This window comes from Pinus tabuliformis, chromosome X, assembly GCF_031772625.1.
Source record: "Pinus tabuliformis cultivar Carrire ecotype Pingquan chromosome X, CPIR1, whole genome shotgun sequence".
Taxonomy (NCBI): Eukaryota; Viridiplantae; Streptophyta; class Pinopsida; order Pinales; family Pinaceae; genus Pinus; species Pinus tabuliformis.
In genome coordinates, this window is record NC_142308.1 from 1,751,702,189 (window position 1) to 1,751,713,179 (window position 10,991).

Consider the following 10,991-nt stretch of genomic DNA (forward strand, 5'->3'; position numbering starts at 1 on the left):
AACTGTCAATGATATTTTGTTTCAACCTCTTTCTATTTTAATTACTTGTATCCTAAGCTTGTCCTTGCATTTACATCAGCCATTACTTGGTCTTGTAAAAAATAAAATAAAGTCTTCCCTGTGTGGCAGCCTTTTAAATATGCTCCTTTGTCGAAGGTAGAGCCTTTGCTGCCAGCAGGCGTCCATAGCCTCGACAGGGTTACCTATTACCCAGTAATGATCCTTTATCCTGCTTAAGGTGATCTACAACTCTTAAAGAAAAAACCCAGATTGATACTTTTTCCTTTTTTTTATTCTTAAAGAACAATGTCTTGGTTTGGTGGCCAAATTATGACACAGTCATTCACTTGATTTACACTTTTGCTAAACAAGCTGGCTTGCGATGAGACCCCTTGTCTTGTGATTTCAATAATCTTAAGTCGTTTCCCTGTTTTGGTGGACAGTAATGGCAAAGTCAGCAAGTTATAATATCTGTGATCATGATAAGCTGGCTCGTGATGAGACCTCTTATTCTTCAAGATATAGTGTATCCTTGGGTCTTTCTCTAAATGCTGCGATTTTCTTTAGCGGGGAGGAAGTCAATTTCTTTCCTTAAGAAAGTTCTGGACGACAATAATAGAGGTTTTTGGAAATGGCTGTTTCTACAGGGAATCCTTATTTTGTTATTGATGCCTTTCATTGTACTGACATAAAACAATTTCTTCACTAAGATTGCTTTCTTCAAATTTCTTGGAGTTGAAACTAGTATCATATCTGGGTTAAAGTTCTATTGATAATAAAGATCAAGTTTCCAAAAGATTTTCTATTTATAGAAGCAGAAGTTCAAAATCTTGATAGAGAAAAGGTGTCTTTAGTAAATGTCAAATGCTGTTAACCATAGCAAATTTTATTATGGAGAAAAATATTTAACGAAATGAGAGGTAGACATTCCCTAGGATTATGTACAGAATAGGGATAATCTCTTCTCTTATTTTGCCTACCAACTATTAAAAGTAAATTATAAACCTAATAACCTAGCTAAATTACTCCTACTCCTATTCTAACTATATACAGAAAATTAACTAGGTGAAATGATATTTCCAGTGGAACCATCTTTTCTTTTTTATTCATACACGTATGTAACTTTCAAACATCAGTGTTAAGAACAAAACTTTTCTTGGACTGTTAATGTTGGATGTGGAATAAGAATGTGTAACTTCATTTGGAATTCTGTCTGAAATTTCTTTCTTATGAAAACTTCTTTCCAACTGGATACCTATTGGATCATAAAAATCAGGATGAATTTCTGTTACGGATTGATGATCTCGTAATAGGAAAGATGACAAGCCAGGTTGCGAATATGATTTTTCAGTTTTAATGGCCTGTAACCTACTGTGCGTTAAAGTCAAGCTTTTAGCAATTTCTTGTAAAAGGAAAGTTTCCATATATAAATCACTAAATAAATCAATGAAGAATAGATGGAAATTTCTGGAAAGAGATTTATCAATTGGCGCGAATTGCCGACAAGTTTCGAAAGGTACTTTCCTTCGTTGATGGTGTTTTGGATGCCAAAGAAGTTTTTTAAGGAAGTCTGATATTGATTGATCTTCGAATTGAAAAAATTCTATACTTCCTTGACACAGTTAAGCTTTCCAAAATGGTAGCACATCTTTCGAATGTTCTTTGATAAGGTGCTCAACATACCATAGTAATCTATCAAAAGTTTGAAAATTTAAAACACAATCCGATTTTGTACAAAATGAGTGCAAGTGAGAAAGAAAGAAATGATTATCTGTACAAATAATGTTACAGCACAACTGGGATTGACTTGGAATATCTTGTTTTTCACAAGAACTGGCCAGAATTATGGGATCCGAGCAATTTCAAATTTCGTCTTGTGAATCAGAAGACAAGTTATGATTGTGAACAGGCATGGGGGTTTCCTCATGATATGAATCATAGATCGGGGTATTGTCTTGGATAGTAAAATCATGCAAATGATCTTTTACTTTGAAATGAGGATTGACTGATATGATTCCTGAATTAGAATATCTCTCATTATCTGAGCTTTGTTGAGTTACTTGGGATAAATCAACAGCATCATCGTTGTCAAAGTAGCTATCATAAATGATTTTACAGGTTTCCCTAGATTTCTCTTTTTCGTCATATATTTTGAGGCAAGGAAGGTCAAGTGGTTCTTGTTTGAAAATGATCAAAGGATGTTCTATAGCTGTCTTTTTATCTTGAAAACTTAATGATGAATCATTTGAATAATCCTCTGTACTTTTTGAGATATCTTTAATATTGAGAGGGGAAAAATTATCATCACTAAAAACATCAGGATAAAGAGAAAAATGTGATTCTGGAACAATGCATTTGAAAATATCATCATGGAAAAATCTTTGTTCATCAGATTCATCATAGACATCGGGCTTTAGATCATACCTTTGTGTACTGATACTTTTTGAAAGAGAAATAGTTTGTTGTTCTAACCTTGGCATCTGCATTTGTTGATTTGCAACGATATTATCTGACCTTGTATCAAAGTCATCTCCTGGTTCCAAGGCAGGCTTTCCTCCAGCATCCTCGCTTTTGTCTTCTTGCATTAGAGCATACATGTCTCCTAGGCTTTGGGAACTTTCTTCATCATGGCTGATTTGTATATTCAAATTGGAATTCTCATTCATATTAGAAGAAAATGAGACAAAGCTTGGACTAATTTCTGCTTGATCAGACATAGGAGGCAGGGAATGCTCAGCATAATCTGAAGATTCTTCATCCATGAGTTCACTTTCAAGATCATACTTTAGACAATTAAGATGAAATCGCATATTAAAATCCCTAACAGATTCATCTTGTTTCCGTAGATAATCAATTTCATCATATACCTGGTCATAGTCATAACAATCAAATTCACAAATGAAAGTCTTGACGAATTGGTCCCAGCTGTGAATTGAGGCAACTGGGAGGGTTCTGCACCATTTTCTAGCTTTCGCCGTGAATGTAAGAGTAAAAATTCTGCATAAAACGCCTTCATCAATTCTTTGAACATCCGAACTTGAAACTCTTTGAATAAATTGAAGAGCATGATTAAAAGCAGAAGAATTATTCTTACCATTGAATTTTACCTGAGACAAGAGTCTTACCACTTCAGGTGGAGTGTTGGAAGAGGTAGGAACATGGATGCAACTCCAAATGGGAAGTTTGTGAGCAGCCATCCTGATTCAAATGTTACAATTGAAAATCATTCCAACAGACACTATGTTCAGCCCCTCCTTCTAGAGCCAAATATGTTGAAGCCCCAAAAATCGGGTCGACAACAAGGGGGATACCCACACGGTCCGGACCTTGGTTGGCAGCTCCTTATCCGTTTGGTATAGCGGGCACGACTGGGGATAATGGGACCAGTTTCCCAATCTAAGAGTGTATGTGTGTGTGTGTAGAGTTGGATGTCGCTGATCTAAGAATACTTAAAGCTAATTTAATTCAAACTTTTAAACTAACTCTATGCTATTGTAATCTAATGAGAAACAACACATCTAAGCTATGCTAACGCGGGGTGTATTTCTTCTATTATGCGATCTAAAGAGATTTCAAACAATAACTGGTAATAAAGATCATTTAGCTATCATAAGAATAAAAATCAATTAAGATAAACCACTTTGCATAAAAAGTTAGGCAAAACAGTTGTGAACAGCATATTGCATAATAAGTTATTCATATAATAGAGTTCAGGCTTTTGTGATCCATATCAAGTTAGAGAGGTTTTTTCGGCGAAAATCACAAGGAATATCATTTATCGACGCGTTTCGAACCAACTAGTGTGGTTCATTGTCAGGACAGTCCTGACGATGAACCACACTAGTTGGTTCGAAACACGTCGACAAATGATATTCCTTGTGATTTTCGCCGAAAAAAATCTCTCTAAGTTATTCATATATCAAACATAAATAAATGACTCCACCGTACAAAAGTGCCAAATGGTAACTCATACATTCATGCGGTAACATATAAACAACTGAAAACTGTATATCACTTTAAGAATATAAGCAGAAATGGTCAAGAGATAAAAGTACCATTTATGACTGGTTCCACTCATAAGCTTCAAGCAACAATGATTTATCTCTCCTTGCTCTAACATCTACTAAGAGTACAAAAGTGCAACATCATTAGCAGATATCAAATGCAAACATTAATAAACCTTGATCCATCCATTCATAAAAACCCCCTCCGAGGGTACAAAAGTGCATGTTCTGAGGACAAGTTTTTTGACAAATTTCTAGACCCTTCTCCAAATGCAATGAGAAGGGTTAAAATACTACTTCCTAATTCTAATAATAGTGTATTTACAAAATTTAGGATGCGGTTTTCAAATGACCGTCCTTTTTCTAATCTAATTTTAAAGAAAAAACAACATTCTAAAATAAGCCTACTTCTGAATTTGGTCTTTAAAGCTGCAAGTGTTCATCATGGGATTGAGGAGAGTCGGCTGGCTGACTTCTGCGCTGAGCTGGGCTGCGAAAACAGAATCTATGAGAGCTGGCACTAATTTTTCGGCCGTGTTTATGATGCATTTCACAGTCATCCATTGACTATGTGGCTTGACCAAGTATGCCCAGTAACACTCCCAATTTAACCTGTTTAATGCTTGGATCGCTTTTCTCTTTTCCTGCGCCTTCTGCTTCCATTCTGCTTCCAGTCGTAGTTTATTTGGTAGGTACCCCGGGGTGGTCTCTTCGATTAAATTTTTCCTGTGTAAATTCTCATTTACACAATCGATAAGAATGATTGCTTGCGTGGCCGCTGTCTTTTTGTCTTTTAGCTCTTTGGTCAGGCCGCCTTCTGAGCATGTTTGATATGCAATTTCCCGAGCCAAAAGTTTATTGGGGATATACATAGGCAAGACATGAGGAGGTACAGTGCTTCCAAACACTCTAATATAGGTGAACCATTTTTCCCCAAACCATCTTGCGATGGGGATGATATCTATCTGTGCCTCGGGTGAGCACCTCGGGGTGTCTTCATCATACATCATTCTATACAAGGGTAAGATAAGCCCGTGACAAATCTGGTAGAAGTGTGGGACGAATTGAGAATCCCATAACATCTTATGATAAACATGGATAGGTAATGGGTCCTAGTAGTCCATTTCCAACCCATAGTGGGAAATTTAGACACACAACAAATAGAATCCATAACATATGCAGACAGATAAAAAGGAGGATAGATCCTTTGAGACAAGGATCTTTTAGATCGGTAATTGATAATAGCTGTGTATAGATTATCGGAAAAGATCTTGGCCCAATCCCTAATATCGGCATTTGTGGCAGCATCTATTAATGGTAGCCATTCAGACGAAAACTTATTGATATCCGGCATCCCAAATAATCTACAAAGCATGCCCGCAGCAAAACAATACGGAGAGGTGAGGGAACCAGTGCTGTACATACCATTTTTGTCTTTTTTGAGTGGCTCCTCTTTTCTGGACCAATCTTTGGTGGTCTCTGCTAGGTTTGGGTTCTCTGCCACAAATTTCTTAATGAATTGTGCATTGTAAGTCGCCTGCAGTTCAGGAAGATGATACATAAGCTTTAAATCTTGTGCAGCGAATGATCCGATGAGCCCATGTCCTTGAATCTTGAATTGTCTGTTGTTCATCTCTGCATTTTCAAGTATCCACTTGATCATATCCATATATGGTAGAATTTTGGGCCTTGCTGCTATCCGGTGAAGAAATGAACATGCTAGCTCCTCTAAGGACGCCTCGAAAGAGCGTTGTGAGCCCGCGACAGCAGCAACCTTCATTATTCTTGGATTCTCTTCTTCAAGCAGTCTGTACATGCTTTCCTATGTCGATATCCCTGCGTCTCTGTTACAGGCTGTGTCTGTATACAAAGGCGCCATCTCCTTCATCTTTTCCTTCGCCTCAGAGCCTTGAGCTTTATTTTTCTTTCCCATTTCTTCCTGCGTTTGGCTTTGAATCGTCTTTAGTTCTTCGTTCCTGCAGCTTACGAGTGAAATGGAAATGACTGATCAAGAAAGGTGATGGGAGTGTTTTAAATGCAACAGATATATCACATATGCCACCTTACGTGAAGTAATTCTTTACAAAAGCACGCATCTTCATTTCATTTAATAGCTGACAACTAATTCCTTTACTATCATTAAAAGCGCATGATCTTGAGTCAGATTATGGTAAGTGGCTTTTCTTTGAATAGCGTGCCCGAAGAATTCGTAATGAAGTGATTTATGATTTGCTTACGTAACATCGCAGATCGCGCCATCGCAAATTGCACCATCGCAGATCGCGCAAACATATGAATATAATATCGCAGCGATCGCAACATTGCAGGTCGCAGAAGTTTAATGTTTGCCGAATCTTGTCAGCTCATTTCTGCGATATGCGATCTTGCGATTGGTGTTATCGCAGATCAGTAAATCTTGAAGTTTTTTCCTTATGAGTATTACTTTATTGCGATGCGATATTATGCTTAACATGAGAGTCTTGCGCATACCGATATTATAGAGAAATGGAGGCATTTCCTATCTTTTTTGCAACGCGGCTTTAAAGATATTTCCATTATCATAGACTTAGGTTAAAAAAAATATTCAAAAGACCTTCCTAAGCTTACGATGGTAACCTTATTTTGAAGAAAGGAAACTCTTGCTTTTATTCTAAAATTTAACTAAGGGTCCCCATTCATTTAGTATTTTGGACAACACTTTAATGAACAAGGCGGGGGTGTTGCTGGCCACAACAATTGGCGATTCACTTGGGAGAACCAATTATCTATGATCTTCTATTGACGTTTTCAAACTTCCGAAACAAAAAAAAAAATTTCTCAGAAAACTTAAACTTTATTATAAAAAGATAAAGCATATTATACTTCAAACTGTCAATGATATTTTGCTTCAACCTCTTTCTATTTTAATTACTTGTATCCTCAGCTTGTCCTTGCATTTACATCAGCCATTACTTGGTCTTGTAAAAAATAAAATAAAGTCTTCCCTGTGTAGCAGCCTTTTAAATATGCTCCTTTGTCGCAGGTAGAGCCTCTGCTGCCAGCAGGCGTCCATAGCCTTGACAGGGTTACGTATTACCCAGTAATGATCCTTTATCCTGCTTAAGGTGATCTACAACTCTTAAAGAAAAAACCCAGATTGATACTTTTTCCTTTTTTTATTCTTAAAGAACAATGTCTTGGTTTGGTGGCCAAATTATGACACAGTCATTCACTTGATTTACAATTTTGCTGAACAAGCTGGCTCGCGATGAGACCCCTTGTCTTGTGATTTCAATAATCTTAAGTCGTTTCCCTGTTTTGGTGGACAGTAATGGAAAAGTCAGCAAGTTATAATATCTGTGATCATGATAAGCCGGCTCGTGATGAGACCTCTTATTCTTCAAGATATAGTGTATCCTTGGGTCTTTCTCTAAATGCTGCGATTTTCTTTAGCGGGGAGGAAGTCAATTTCTTTCCTTAAGAAAGTTCTGGACGAAAATAATAGAGGTTTTTGGAAATGGCTGTTTCTACAGGGAATCCTTATTTTGTTATTGATGCCTTTCATTGTACTGACATAAAACAATTTCTTCACTAAGATTGCTTTCTTCAAATTTCTTGGAGTTGAAACTAGTATCATATCTGGGTTAAAGTTCTATTGATAATAAAGATCAAGTTTCCAAAAGATTTGCTATTTATAGAAGCAGAAGTTCAAAATATTGATAGAGAAAAGGTGTCTTTAGTAAATGTCAAATGCTGTTAACCATAGCAAATTTTATTATGGAGAAAAATATTTAACGAAATGAGAGGTAGACATTCCCTAGGATTATGTACAGAATAGGGATAATCTCTTCTCTTATTTTTCCTACCAACTATTAAAAGTAAATTATAAACCTAATAACCTAGCTAAATTACTCCTACTCCTATTCTAACTATATACAGAAAATTAACTAGGTGAAATGATATTTCCAGTGGAACCATCTTTTCTTTTTTATTCCTACACGTATGTAACTTTCAAACATCAGTGTTAAGAACAAAACTTTTCTTGAACTGTTAATGTTGGATGTGGAATAAGAATGTGTAACTTAAGTTGGAATTCTGTCTGAAATTTCTTTCTTATGAAAACTTCTTTCCAACTGGATACCTATTGGATCATAAAAATCAGGATGAATTTCTGTTATGGATTGATGATCTCGTAATAGGAAAGATGACAAGCCAGGTTGCGAATATGATTTTTCAGTTTTAATGGCCTGTAACCTACTGTGCGTTAAAGTCAAGCTTTTAGCAATTTCTTGTAAAAGGAAAGTTTCCATATATAAATCACTAAATAAATCAATGAAGAATAGATGGAAATTTCTGGAAAGAGATTTATCAATTGGCGCGAATTGCCGACAAGTTTCGAAAGGTACTTTCCTTCGTTGATGGTGTTTTGGATGCCAAAGAAGTTTTTTAAGGAAGTCTGATATTGATTGATCTTGGAATTGAAAAAATTCTATACTTCCTTGACACAGTTTAGTTTTCCAAAATGGTAGCACATCTTTCGAATGTTCTTTGATAAGGTGCTCAACATACCATAGTAATCTATCAAAAGTCTGAAAATTTAAAACACAATCCGATTTTGTACAAAATGAGTGCAAGTGAGAAAGAAAGAAATGATTATCTGTACAAATAATGTTACAACACAACTGGGATTGACTTGGAATATCTTGTTTTTCACAAGAACTGGCCAGAATTATGGGATCCGAGCAATTTCAAATTCCGTCTTGTGAATCAGAAGACAAGTTATGATTGTGAACAGGCATGGGGGTTTCCTCATGATATGAATCATAGATCGGGGTATTGTCTTGGATAGTAAAATCATGCAAATGATCTTTTACTTTGAAATGAGATTGACTGATATGATTCTTGAATTAGAATATCTCTCATTATCTGAGCTTTGTTGAGTTACTTGGGATAAATCAACAGCATCATCGTTGTCAAAGTAGCTATCATAAATGATTTTACAGGTTTCCCTAGATTTCTCTTTTTCGTCATATATTTTGAGACAAGGAAGGTCAAGTGGTTCTTGTTTGAAAATGATCAAAGGATGTTCTTTAGCTGTCTTTTTATCTTGAAAACTTAATGATGACTCATTTGAATAATCCTCTGTACTTTTTGAGATATCTTTAATATTGAGAGGGGAAAAATTATCATCACTAAAAACATCAGGATAAAGAGAAAAATGCGATTCTGGAACAATGCATTTGAAAATATCATCATGGAAAAATCTTTGTTCATCAGATTCATCATAGACATTGGGCTTTAGATCATACCTTTGCGTACTGATACTTTTTGAAAGAGAAATAGTTTGCTGTTCTAACCTTGGCATCTGCATTTGTTGATTTGCAAAGATATTATCTGACCTTGTATCAAAGTCATCTCCTGGTTCCAAGGCAGGCTTTCCTCCAGCATCCTCGCTTTTGTCTTCTTGCATTAGAGCATACATGTCTCCTAGGCTTTGGGAACTTTCTTCATCACGGCTGATTTGTATATTCAAATTGGAATTCTCATTCATATTAGAAGAAAATGAGACAAAGCTTGGACTAATTTCTGCTTGATCAGACATAGGAGGCAGGGAATGCTCAGCATAATCTGAAGATTCTTCATCCATGAGTTCACTTTCAAGATCATACTTTAGACAATTAAGATGAAATCGCATATTAAAATCCCTAACAGATTCATCTTGTTTCCGTAGATAATCAATTTCATCATATACCTGGTCATAGTCATAACAATCAAATTCACAAATGAAAGTCTTGACGAATTGGTCCCAGCTGTGAATTGAGGCAACTGGGAGGTTTCTGCACCATTTTCTAGCTTCCACCGTGAATGTAAGAGTAAAAATTTTGCATAAAACGCCTTCATCAATTCTTTGAACATCCGAAATTGAAACTCTTTGAATAAATTGAAGAGCATGATTAAAAGCAGAAGAATTATTCTTACCATTGAATTTTACCTGAGACAAGAGTCTTACCACTTCAGGTGGAGTGTTGGAAGAGGTAGGAACATGGATGCAACTCCAAATGGGAAGTTTGTGAGCATCCATCCTGATTCAAATGTTACAATTGAAAATCATTCCAACAGACACTATGTTCAGCCCCTCCTTCTAGCGCCAAATATGTTGAAACCCCGAAAATTGGGTCGACAACAAGGGGGATACCCACACGGTCCGGACCTTGGTTGGCAGCTCCTTATCCGTTTGGTATAGCGGGTCCGACTGGGGATAATGGGACCAGTTTCCCAATCTAAGGGTGTATGTGTGTGTGTGCAGAGTTGGATGTTGCTGATCTAAGAATACTTAAAGCTAATTTAATTCAAACTTTTAAACTAACTCTATGCTATTGTAATCTAATGAGAAACAACACATCCAAGCTATGCTAACCCGGGTTGTATTTCTTCTATTATGCAATCTAAAGAGATTTCAAACAATAACTGGTAATAAAGATCATTTAGCTATCATAAGAATAGAGATCAATTAAGATAAACCACTTCGCATAAAAAGTTAGGCAAAACAGTTGTGAACAGCATATCGCATAATAAGTTATTCATATAATAGAGTTCAAGCTTCTGTGATCCATATCAAGTTAGAGAGGTTTTTTTCGGCGAAAATCACAAGGAATATCGTTTATCGACGCGTTTCGAACCAACTAGTGTGGTTCATCGTCAGGACAGTCCTGACGATGAACCACACTAGTTGGTTCAAAACACGTCGACAAATGATATTCCTTGTGATTTTCGCCGAAAAAAATCTCTCTAAGTTATTCATATATCCAACATAAATAAATGACTCCACCGTATAAAAGTGCCAAATGGTAACTCATACATTCATGCGGTAACATATAAACAACTGAAAACTGTATATCATTTTAAGAATATAAGCGGAAATACCATTTATGACTGGTTCCACTCATAAGCTTCAAGCAACAATGATTTATCTCTCCTTGCTCTAACATCTACTAAGAGTACAGAAGT